Source organism: Protopterus annectens, chromosome 1.part0 (assembly GCF_019279795.1).
Source record: "Protopterus annectens isolate FY-2018-M chromosome 1.part0, PAN1.0, whole genome shotgun sequence".
In the NCBI taxonomy this organism is placed as follows: domain Eukaryota; kingdom Metazoa; phylum Chordata; order Ceratodontiformes; family Protopteridae; genus Protopterus; species Protopterus annectens.
Window position 1 is genome coordinate 882,034,464 of NC_056725.1, and position 13,172 is coordinate 882,047,635.

The window sequence follows — 13,172 nt, forward strand, 5'->3', positions numbered from 1 at the left end:
TAAATACCAATATGTCCCTTGTACGGAAAGGATAACAACAAGGAAGAATGATAATAAAAGGAGAAAGAGAATACGGGGGATGGAGGGATGGAAACCAGGACTGCAACAGTGAATACACCCGAACATCTACATTTATGGTAAGTGTACACAACTGTACTGTGTTCTTCGTGTTTCACTGTTACAGTCATCACATTTGGGTAGATTTCTAAAGTTGAGGAAATGGGTGGAGGCAGTCAAGGAAACTAGGGGCTGGTTAGGATGCCCTGCAAGATTGCAGAGGCAAACCCTGCCCTGGATTTGGAGAAGAGAGACAGGTGGAAATACTTGGTAAAAGTGTGAACAGATGTCCAGGTGGCAGCCTCCAGGGTGTCCCTGGTGGGGACCCCTCTGAGGAAAGCTGCAGAGGTGGAGGCTGCTCTGGTGGAGTGTGTCCTGACCCCCTTGCGGGAGGCTTCCCATGCTGTTTGTAGCAGAAATGGATGCAGTGTACTATCCATTTGGAAATGGTTTGCTTGGAGATGGCTTTGCCAGACTTTCTGAAGGATGTAGTCCTGTCCAGATAAAATCTGAGTTGTTTGTGCACATGTAGGGAGTGAAGAATCCTTTCCCCCTTGTTCTGGGGATTGGGAAAGAAGGTGGGCAAATGAATGGATTGGTTGAGAGCCACACTGGACACCACCTTGGGCATGAAGGATGGGTTAGTTCTGAGGGATACCCCTGTCTCTATGGAACATGATGAAGGGTTCCACAGCCATGAGTGCTTGCAAGCTCCGAGACTCTTCCTGCTGAAGTGATGGCCAGAAGGAATGCTGTCTTCCAGGAGAGAAATTTTAGCTCTGTAGAAGAAGCTGGTTCAAAAGGGGATAGGGTGAGCTTTTCCAAGACAAAGTTAAGGTCCCAAGCTGGTGTTGGTGCCCTTCTGGGGGGCCTCACATTGCTAGCCCCTCTGAGGAACTATCTGATCAAAGGGTATGAGTAAAGGGGCTGCTCCGTGGGAAAATGAGCACAGATAGCAGAAGCATGAATTTTTATAGAGGAGAAAGAGAGACCACTGTGTGGTAGGTTAGCTAAGTAATCCAGGATGAGAGGGTTGGAGGGCTGTGCCGGTATTGGCTCCCTTAGCCTGGATCCAGGTGCAGAACCCTTTCCATTTATCTGCATAAGACTTTCTGGTGCTAGGATGTCTGGCCTCCCTGATAACATCCAGAACCTGTTTACTGAGGATGGCAGATTGGTTCGGGGTTAGGGACTAAGCCAAGCTGCCAAACTGAGTGTCTGTAATTGGGGATGCATGAATTCCCCCTCCCTCTGGATCAGGAGGTTTGGAATCTGAGGAAGATGCCATGGAGGCAGTGGGGACAGGCTGTGCAGCAAGGGGTACCAATGTTGTTGGGGCCAGTCTGGAGCTATAAGAATGGTCCTTGGTTTTTCCTCCCTTATTTTGAGCAGTACCCTGGGGATGAGAGGTAGGGGAGGAAAGGTACAGACCGACAGACTGAACCCAGGGGAAGGACAGGGCATCCACTTTCCAAGCCATGTAGTGATGCTCCCTGGTGCAGAATTTGCTGAGCAGGTGGTTGGTGTGGGAGGCAAACAGGTCGACTTTCGGGGATCCCCATTTCTGAGTTATTAGGGTGAAGGTACTTCTATTGAGTTACCACTTGTGTGGGTCCAAAAGGTTTCTGCTTAATTGGTCTGCCAGAGAGTTGAGAGAGCACAGGGGTAGTTGCATGGAAGAGGCTGTGAGCCAAAGGGTCATGGCCAGCCTGTATAGGGGTTAGGAGTGAGTCCCTCCCTGCTTGTTGATGTACCACATGACAGTGGTGTTGTCTGTTTTGATCAGGAGAACCCCTGGAGAGAGAAGGAGTTTGAAAGCTATCAAGGCATGCTGCACAGCCATCATCTCTTTTTGATTGATGTGCAAAGGTACTTGCTGTCTACTCCATTGGCCCTGTATGCACCTGCCGTCCAGGTGTGCACCACAAGCGTACTCTGACACATCTGTGTTTCTGGGCAGTGGGGGGGGTGGGGAGAAGGGCAGTCCCTTGTTGTGGGAGCATGCTGTTGACCACCAAAGAAATTCCTTTCCGAGGCAAGGAATTATAGGTAGAAGAGTTTCCAGGTCTTGAGAGTGTTGACACCAAAGACTCTTTAGGTACCACTGAAGTTTCCTCATATGCAGTCTGGCATATGGAATGAGTAGTATGCAAGATGCCATGAACCCCAGAGCTTGCAGGATCTTCCTTGCAGATAGCTGGGGCCTGGTGGCTAGTTGAGAGAATTAGGCTGTCAGGAAAATTTTCTCTGGTGTAAGGTATGCCATCTGGGATACTGTGTCCAGACTTGCTCCCAGGATGATTATCCTTTGAGTGGGCACCTGCTTGGATTTCTTTTCGTTGACTGTGTACCCTAGGGAGGTTAATAGCGTCTTTACAAAGGCCAGATGCTTGAGCAGCTTTTCCTGGCTGTCTGCCTGAATAAGGCAGTCGTCTAAGAATGGGTAAATTTGAATATTTTTGTCTGCAAAAGGCAATGGCTAGAGCCAGATATTTTGTGAAAACTCTGGGAGCAGTAGATAAACCACAGGGAAGTGCAGAGAACTGAGTGTTGAGATCCTGCCCTGAAGCGGAGATATTTCCTGCATGATTCCCTGATAGGACTGTGGAGGTAGGCCTCTTTTAGATCTGGGGCGGCTAGCCAAGCGTCCTTGGACAGCATGGATAGCAGCTGCTGGAGGGTGAGCATTTTGAATTTTCGGATCACCAGGAAGGTGTTTAGAATGGATAGATCGAGGAAGGGGTGCCAGGTGCCCTCTTTTCTGGACACCAGAAAAAGTCTGGAGTAGAAGCCTTGGCCTATCTGTTCTGCAGGAACGTGCTCTACTGCCCTCATAGAGAGCAGGGAAAGGATTTGCTTTTGAGCCTCTGCCCACTGATTTGGTGGTAGATCTGGGAATCCTTTGAGGTTGGAAGGGTGCAGAAGGAAAATTTGTATCCCTGGGATGCAATGTTCAGAACCCATTGGTCCTTGGTAATGGTGGCCCAGGTGCTTGAGTGAAAGGAGAGTTTTCCTCCTAGGGGTAAGTGAAGGTGGGCAGAGAGGGGGTGGTGGTGGAGGTGAGTCATTGTGAGTTCCTAACATAAGGGGATGGCTTAGAACTCCTGGTTTTGAAGTGGAGGTAGTCCACTGCTTAGATCTCTGCATTTCTTGGGACTGCTGCCTGGGGGGGGTCTGTTGTCACGGGTCCTAGGCTGGGTCGGTTTACTCAGAGCAGGAAGGGACCAGTGCTTGGAGGGACAATGCCTGTTGAACCTAGGGGGCTGGACATGTAAGAAATCCTAAACTGTTTGCATAGATTTTGCTTTTTCTTCCATCTTTTTTAAGACCTCTTCTGTCTTAGTGCCAAATAAGTTATCAGTGTGCAAGGGGGCATCAAACAATTTAGATTTGACATTGTCTGGCAGGGGTTGTTCCTTAAGCCATGCATGTCTTCTAATTACTCTAGTGAATGCTGCCCTGCAAGAAGCTTCTAGGGCATCAAAACCACAGTGCAAAGTGTGTTTAGTTACTTGACCTGCAGATTGCATTAAGTCTTGTAAATCTTTAGATTCTGCTCAAACAGGAAAGAAAGTCATTTTTTGTTTAAGAAGTTCCAAGGTATGTTGCTGAAATTTCAGGATATGGAAGACAATTTAGTGCCCTGATAGCAAGAGTAGCTGAGGTGTATACTTTTTTACCCCATCTGTCCAATGCTTGGAAATCCCTGTCTGAGGGAGTGGGATTCTTAGCAGAGGTTGCTTTAATCCCTTTTGGCCCTTGAGAAAAGACCTCAGGATCAGCTGTTGGATTTTTTAAAAAGATATTTGTGTGAGTCAGGGACTCTATAGTACCTGCCTGGTTTTCTGGGAGCAGGAGGTAGGGCGTCAGGAGTCAAGCTGGAATCAAGGAAAACATCCTCCACAACATCCAGGGCTGGGGGGATGGCCAAGGGTCTGTGTTGCAGAACATCTAGGAATTCCCTGAGTCTCTTTTTAGACTGAAGGTAGTCCTGACTCTCCCATTGGAAATGCTTCCTTAAAGTATGCAGGGTTTCCCCAAAGGAAAAATCCTCTGGGGGTGAGGCTGAAGGAATGGAGTCCTCTGCATCAGAATCCTGAAAAGTGGAGAGGGGTTGCATGTCTTCATAGTCAGATGCATCAGATTCATCTGACTTGTTCAGACAAACTTACTGGGGACAGATCTCTTTTCCTTTCTGAGGCGGTAGCTTAGATTCCCCCGATCAGCATGATAAGATCTTCTGCCATTTTAAGCATTTGAGACTGAGGCAAGGTAGCAGGCGCCTGAGAGTAGGTAGTCAGTTTCTTGGGTGTGGTTCAAAGCCTGCGCCTAAGATACTCTGTTGTTTCTGAAAGAAAGGTAGTCGTAAAAGAAGACGTCGGTTTGTGTTGAGATTCGATAGTGTGAAGGACTTCCTCGGAAGTCAGTGCCTGCTCAGCAGCTTCGGATCCATCCAAGGTAGGGACAACCACCTTAGTTGAAGATGAGTTTTGCAGCATACAGGACGTTGAAAGGATTTCGGTAGTGGCCTGTGAATCAACTGAAGTGGGCATCAGGGGCTGCAAAAGCATCTCACTGAGTACCGGAGGACTGACAACTAGCTTAACGGAAGAGTCATCAGTAGTTTTGGACCTGTGCAGTCGGTCTCTATCTTTACATTTTTTCAGAAGATCTGCTGTCGTGATGGCTTACCGAAGCCATATCGGAATTCGAGGACTGTAAACAAAAACATATGGCTACAATAAGGGATGGTTCTGGCATTGAACAAAGCACATAAGCGACAAAGGGGGACGTTGTGGTCTGGCCCTAAACAAGTGACGCAGTAAGAGTGGAAGCCTTGGTGTGGTATTTGCTTTCCACAGGCGAGACAATTATTAACTTTTTCTGACATCGGTTAGTGCAAGAAAAAAGGATACCCAATGGTATACTTAGCTTTAGAAGACTTCAACTTCAATTCAGAGATGAAAACACAGGCAGCAGCCAACCGGCACTTGTGCGAACTGCTTCTGCTTTGGACTCCATGGCAAGAAAGACTGATGTAATGGTGTTGGCTGCCTTACTTTATACTACTGATGATGTGACGTCAGTCCTGGGGCAACAACAACCGACGCAGAAATACTAAGTCTGGTATTCGGGCCAGCCGAGGGCTACCTTGGCAGGGATAACCCCAAATGTGATGACTGCAACAGTGAAACATGAAGAACATCTATCTTTTACAATGCAGACAGACTGCAAGATGAATGCTGAACTTAGCACCAAGTGTACACTGATTCAAGTGTTAATGCTCAAAATATTCCCTTTCACTACAAAACAAAAATAATGTGGGTAAACTTGTAGCACTGTTGCTTAGGATACCGGTCATAAACACCAGATCTTCGAAGTTGCCTTAGCAAGTCCACTGGCAGATATTTAGGCCAGAACATAGTGTTTCAAGACTAACTCAGAAGTTTCATTCCCTCCACTTCAGCAGCAAAATATTGCAGCTTCAGTGGGCCCATTTCTGATGGCAGCAAAATAAAAGGGTGTGTGGTACTCCTTCCTTTCCAAGTATTTCCTGACAAGGGTTCTAAGAAAGTAAAGAGTACTGTTGAAACTTTACTAAAGAAGACCAGCAATTAACTCAAATCATGAGCAAGTGCTGTAGAGATACATGAGCATCTGTTTTTACATAGTGTCCTATACAACACTGCTATGTTCTTAGGATCATTTTCAGACTGCATGTCCAGAAAATGAACAAACCCCAAACAAATGCTAGTTAGGTTAACATAACCTGGTGAGTACTTGCTCAGTTTACAGAAAACAATAAGATCACATAAACCCAGCAAGACTCAAAAGATTCTCTAGGTTGAAAATTAGGGCAGAAGGTTATCATACGAGACCCTTCGATGAGTAGTTAAACTGTGGATCCTGGATCAACCTGCAATACTGCAAACCTGCAAAGAAACAGAAAGAGTGCATTAAAAGCCAACACTACAAAAACAGTGGTATCTGGCAGTTTTCAGCAGGTTGCCTATCTCAGCTGTGAAGCCTGATATTGAAAAGTACTGCAACTGCAAAATGTGAACTTCGATTTCAATACTTCATTGGTGAATCTGACACTCAGTATTACACTTTTAAAGTGTTTTGCGGGGCAGCAAGTCAGCCCAATCCTCATACCCAGAACATCAGCACTGTGCCCCCACACTTTACATTTATTAATAAGACATACCAATACTGCCACTGCACCTTAGACTTGGAAGAATTATGGCAACAAACTACATCTTCCCATTTACTGTACCCCTCAAATTCACTGGATACACTCATAATGACAAAGGTCATAATTAAAGTCCTCAGAATTACAAAAGGAAACTCACTCAAGAATTACAAACTTACAACACTGCAGTTGCTCAGCAGATCTCAATCCATTATAGATTCACAAGTTCACAGGTGTTTACTAAACTAACGACCACAAGGGCCATTTTAAGCCTAGCCATGCATCCTGAATGTCTAAAGTTCTGATACCCTTGACAAGTGTAAGCAGGGCCCTGGGAGATGAACCACTTACAGGCTGCCTGTGTCTATTAGAGACATATGTGCCAAACCAGGGATGAATTTTCCTGTTTCCCATCCAATTGCCCAGGCTGCACTTGAATTGGGTTACAGAGGAACTCTGTTTAACATGGATGGGGAGCTTGTTCCAGCGACGGGGTAATCTCTGGGATACATACCTGTCTCTCCAGCAGGTCCTATTTATATCACAGGCAAGGTTTATGTCTTTAGAATGCGTAATTCTGGTACTGTTTGTTTTGCGGATATGCAGGAGGTCCATCAGAGTGGGGCCTGACAATGCTCTGTATGTCAGGCATAAATCTCCCCTCAAAATATTGTAGGAGACAGAATACAGGGATAGAGCCTTGAGGCAGTCTGCATCCGACATTTTACTTGAGCCCTGTATTTTTAGTGAGGAACCTCTGAGGACATTCCAATTATTGGATATGCCTGGTTAGGTACATACCAAAGGGGACACTGTACTGAATGATAGGTCTGATGAATGTCAAATACAGTGGACCAATGACTTCCTTGGATTGGACTTGGATGCTATACCTGTTTACAAGTTGCACAACACAATGATTTCCTCACTACTGCAGACACGTGATGGTCAAAGGCTAGATTACTTTCTATGTGTGTCTCTTAAGTCCCTGACTACTGGGTTAACTCTAAGAGGTGTGTTGTCAATATGATAGTTACCAGGGGTGGATGACTTCCAGAAGGATACTATTATGCATTTTTGGCATTTAGTTTTAGTCCATGGCTCTGACAGCAGTTGTTTGTCTGTGCCAGCCCCTCCTGGAGAACATTTGTGTCAGTGTGGGATTCAATGACACCTCCTAATTTGCAATCATCTGCAAATTTAGTCAGCCAGAGACCACTGACAGTGAAGTAAATGACAAAAAGGAGCAGTCCAAAGACTGATCCCTGAGGGACTCCACTTGTGACTGGCCTCTTTGTAGAGGTGTACTCTCCAATTCTAACTTCTTGGGTCCTGTCTGTGAGCCAGCTGGCTATCCACTGGGTAACATATAAGTTTGTACCTAATCTCTTGAGTTTATCAACAATGCCTGAGTGCAGTATTATGTCAAATGCCTTGGCCAGGTCAAGGTAGGCAGTGTGATCCACTTTGCCTCATCCCTTGTCTTGATGACCTTTTCAGAGAAGTCCACCAGGTTGAGTAGGCATGATCTGCCTTTGACAAAACCAGACTGAGTTGGGTCCAGTGTCTGGAGGTTTACTATAACTCTATTGATATAATTTCCATGATAATTCTTTCCATGTCTTTAAATACAGACTAGCGAAACTTATGAGTCAGTAGTTTCCAGGGTCTGTAGATGGCCCACCTTTGTGCACAGGGATGACTCTTGCTGTTCTCCATTCATGAAGCACGAAGCCTGTTTGGAGGCTTACACAGATATGCGCTTTTCTTGAATTGATTTTGGGCAATAACGTATTCATGTTTTATGATCAATACTTTTGACAGAGAGATGATGTAGTCATGGGTATCCCCTGTGCCAACATCTATGCCAACCTGGTGCTGGCACAGTGGGAGGCCACCCATTTTCTATCTAGTACTTGTCCATGGAAGGCAAGTTTGAAAATATACTATTGTTTTGTGGATGACATATTTATTTTGTGGAGTGGTACAACTGAAGAACTATTGTTATTTGTTAGATATTTGGAAAACACAACAGATGTTTTATGTTTTACTGTTAGCTATTCTGCTGAATCAATAGATTTTTTAGATGTGAAGATCTATAAAGACTTGACTGGCAAAATACAAACCAGAGTGTATAGGAAGAGTTGGTGAAGAAATAACATGCTAATGTATGATTGTATGCACCCAAGGCACATTTTTGATAATGAGTGGACAAGGGTTAGGAATTTACAGACTATGTACTGAAGACAGTATATATACGAAAGTGAGTTAGACAACATGCAATATATGTTTGCTAGTCGCGGCTATCCAACACAAAGGGTTGAGAGAACAACAGCTAGGACAAAGAGTTGGAAAAGGAATAGAGGCAAGCCACGGTTCAAATGTAATATGGGCAATTCTGATAATGGGATCATTGTTAATGAACAGAAGCCAAATAACCAGTTTGTGAGAATAAATTTACACTATAACAGTGACACTGATGCCATTTCCCAGGTGATAATAAAATAACTTGATTTCATATACTGATGATAAACTGAAAGCATTAGTAGGTCCCCACACCAGATTTGCTTATACTAACCGCCAAAATCTGAAGCAGATTTTATGTGAGAACATACTTCCCAACAGGTCTATAATACATAAGAATAAGTTGGGAACTTTTAAATGCAAGAAATGCAAGGCATGCCAACATGTCAAAGAAAATAACATATTTGTACACCCTGTGTCAGGTAGGAAATATATACCTAGATTGCATGCAGACTGCAGAATTAAAAATGTGGTGTATTTAGCTGAGTGCATATCATGCCAAGCATTCTATGTTGGGAAGACTAATAGAATGCTGAAACAATGTATACTGCAACATATGAGTGACATCAGATTATGTTTGAGAAGTAATGCTCTATATCAACATGATGAAACAAACAGAGAGCACATATTTCAGTTTATGGTGTTATACATTCAACAAGTGAGTATGAGGGAGCGACATTATACGCAGTAATGAATTAGCAGAGTTAAGAAGGCTAGCTGAATTGCAAGCTAACCATATACATGGGTTAAATGCCTGTATGCCTTTAAAACCCTTATTGAAGGAGCGTAGGTTCTGCTACTGATTCTAATTCGTTGTTACTTGCATAAATATGGTTGATTTTAACTGTTTTTTTTTAGATCTGATGAAGAGTTAATGCTCAAAAGTGCTTATCTGTGTGTCAAATAAAGTTTTAACCAGTCGTGGTGGCTCCAGTGGGTTTTCTTCTTATCCTGTATGGTATCGTTTACCACTGTGGACTTTTACTTCTTCCTTGGCTGCTTTGGATTTTTATAACTGTTACAATTATAGTCACTGTTAAATGACGACTATCCCATTATACCCCTCCACTTCTCTGCAAGGTGTAGAATCTATAAACCTTTTGCCATCTTCAACTGGTGAAGTGGGATGAAGGGGACAATTTCCCCAACAATGCATCAGTTCCAAAATAACTCCAAATCTGGGATCTCAGAGATAATATTCCAATTCACAGAGATCAGAGGTGGGGTAAGAAATTCCATATGGTAATCTATGAGTCTCTTACAGGTACACTTCCTGGGAGTTAGGAGAGAGGAATTTTTGGGTGTTAGGAGAGGGGAATTTTTCAAAGACCCAAAGAGATCTTGGTCTCCTTGCTGAAGGAGGGGTTCAATGAATTTGTTGTGCTCTGTCCTTTGAGTCAAGGAAGACAACTCTGACACTGGTGTCTATGGGAAGAACTGAGACAAGAGGTGCAGTTCCATTCTGATGGACAATCACCACAATAAACCCAAAAGTTGAGTTGGAATCCAACAACCCAGAGAAACCCCTCAGCACAGATTCAATCCTTAAAGAAAATGAGGAAGTTATCATTGACAAGGGAGCCCTGAATGCTAATGAGCAGGTTGGTTTTGATACTGAAATCTGCACTGACATCTCAAACACTTAAGTCTCCAACACAAAGACTGGCATAAGGGTCCAGCACAGAGATCTACTCATCACCAAGGTGATCAGTGTTGAGCGAGTTGGAGGCAACTTCTGAACTGATGGACTGGAACTAAACAGTAACAAAGGAAGATGCACTAAGATCATCATTGACTCTGAGACCCTCACCTCCAAAATGTGTTGGGGGACTAGCAGAAGTAACTTGAATCTGTGGGTCAACCAAATGAGCTCTGGAAACACATGACAGATGGGATATCACCCACATCTATCTGTGCCTTGAAGAAGGCCATTTACATTTGATCCTAACTAATGTCCAAGATACTCCTGACAAGCCTGGTAGACCTAAATAAGGAGGAGGAAGGAGGATGGGAGCTTAGGAACTTTGAGAGGTCTCTCTCAGATGACCAGCTGCTGGTAGTTTCCCTCCTTGGTGATCTATCAATAAGTTTTGGTATAAGTGGGTGCTGGAACTGATGGCATAAATAAAGATTACTCTAGTCAAATCGAAGATTGGACATCATGGGAGGTGAGATTTAGGTACCTTAGGAGGAGTAGTAGTAGTAGTAGCAGGATTGTCGGATATGTCACATCAGGCCTGGGGATGTTCTGGCTCCAGGCACACAACACACATGAGCATATTCTGGGAAATAATCAAGTGCCCGCACTGTGCACTCTTTTTAAAGCCTAAACCAGTTTCCATTTTTTAAATAAACAATGTCAAAGAATATGAGCAAGAGTAAACTCTACACTAACCACTAACAGCAAATGGACAAATACAAAATAAACAGTCTAATGGCAATGCAGCAGTACGCTGATGAAAAAAAAAAGATACAACCGAAAAATATAAAAACAGAAAGTACCACTGACTATTCACTACAGGATTAAAATAAAGAGGATTAGGTCTCTACCTAATCTGAGGAATGAAGGAGATGCCAATAAGATTTTTTTAAATGTGGAAAACAAAAAGTGGTTAATGCTACAGAAGGACAACATGGCTAAAGGTCAGTTAATAGTATAAAAAAATAGACTTATCTGGCAACTTTTATAAAGTGGACTGGAGACCTGCGTCAGTAGACAGAGGTAGCAAATGAGACCCGAAGGGCTGAAAGGACAGGGGTGTACGGTGAAAGAAGGAAGGAGCTTGAGTGGTGGAGCAGGCAAAAGTAGCTGAAGCAGCTGCCAGGTTGGATGTACCACAAGGGTGGATAACACAAAAGACAAGTTGGAAGGAGAGAATAATGCAAGATAAAAGTTTCAGCTACTTTCACCCTTAGACTGTTTTAGCAAAACATGCCCCTTTTGACTGGACAGACCTCTGAGTGTGATAAAGTCACAGGAAATGTCTACAACAAAAGTTGTAATCATTGTTTTCATACACATAAAATTCCTTCCCCCTACAGGCATTCACAATAACACAGACAAGCATTAATAGGGGTGTTCAACTCTGGATAAATACACAGCGGCTAGTAATTTTCATAAAAAAACTGTCTCCCCAAAGAATAAATATATTTTGGCCAGGTACACACCACACATTTGACTGTGATCAACTGAAAGAAATTCTGGCTATAGTGTTGTATTTCATCTGGACTCTCTTGTTTTGCCTCTTTTTCTCTTGCTCTCTCACGCTTGTGCACACACACACACACACACACACACACACACACACACACACACACACACACACACACATGCACCACTGTTCCTGATGACCCAGACTGAGAAACATTTAAATATTCAACTGACTGTAAAGATCAGTTGCTTTGACATTCAGAGTGCCTTTTCACCCCCCCAACAACAACAGTAACCACATTCTGGACTTGGTGTGATTCTTATGATTAACTATGATTAAGTTATTGCTTTCAGTTAACACTTTCTGTAGGAATTACCTTTTACCCACCTAATGTTTGTCTTTTCGGCTTTTCCTGTTAAGGGGTCGCCATAGCGGAACTCTGGTCCGCTAATGATTAGCAAGTAGATTTTTACGAAACGCCGAGGTGCCAGCTCGACACCCAACCTTAAACGAAGGCACGCCCATTTACGCACGCATGTCTTTCGAACGCTACCCAACTGCAGAGAGGACATGCAGACTCCACACAGAAGGAACTCCCAAGCCACGCCGAGAATCGAACGGGAGAACCTCTTGCTGTGAGGTAACAACACTACCGCCGTACCACCGTGGCTACACTTTACCCACCTAATATTTTTGTTAAAATGCAAGAGAGAGAAACAGAAACATCTTGATGATGAAAGTATCTACTCTGATCAGTGATTTCTATTCAAATTATTGAAGTACACTAACAATGGTCGCACATAAGCAAACAATGACAATGACTGCCTTGTGTATTAACAGGGTACTAACTGGTGAGCCATGGACTCTTATTACATGACAGGAAGGGAAGTGAAGCAAAAGTTCTAATGAGCAGTATTCTGTCATAATTCAGGGTTCACTTACGCATGTTTTCTTAGAGTTATTTAATTAGTAAATTAACTAAAGAAAACAAACACCTAACCCTAAACTGTACTGACTGTGGCAAAATGAAAGTTAGGTACTTACCATAATGATACAGCCATGTTGTTTTGTTTTTATCCGGTTCACTCTTTGGGTTTATCGGATCCAATTGGATCAGACCTCTGCACCTTTTGGAGGCTGTGGATCCAGGGATCTGACTCCTCCTTTACCCATAATTTCCTCTGATCCCCCAAAATACCTCAGATCAAGTTTGCCTGCTGATATGTACTAACCATAAATGTTCCATCTGAGTAGTTGTTCTTCATTTGTCTTCAACTTGTGGGTTCACGGATCCATATCGATTTCAACTCTGCTGCATATCCAGCATCTGATCCAAGCTCTAAGCTCCTCCACTTACCCATAATGCCCCCATCTCCTTCCTCCCTTCAGATCGAGTTTGCTGCCCAATCAATTCCTCACACCCGACCCAACAGGACCTTGTCACTACCAGAAAAAAATTCTGGAACAAA

The 13,172-nt window shown here is 43.6% G+C and overlaps 1 protein-coding gene across 2 annotated transcripts in view; it reads right to left on the bottom strand.

Annotated features, from left to right (window-relative positions):
• The window catches only part of LOC122795602 (sialin-like), a 925,743-nt gene that overhangs the window by 211,348 nt on the left and 701,223 nt on the right, over window positions 1–13,172 (bottom strand). The window lies entirely within an intron of this gene.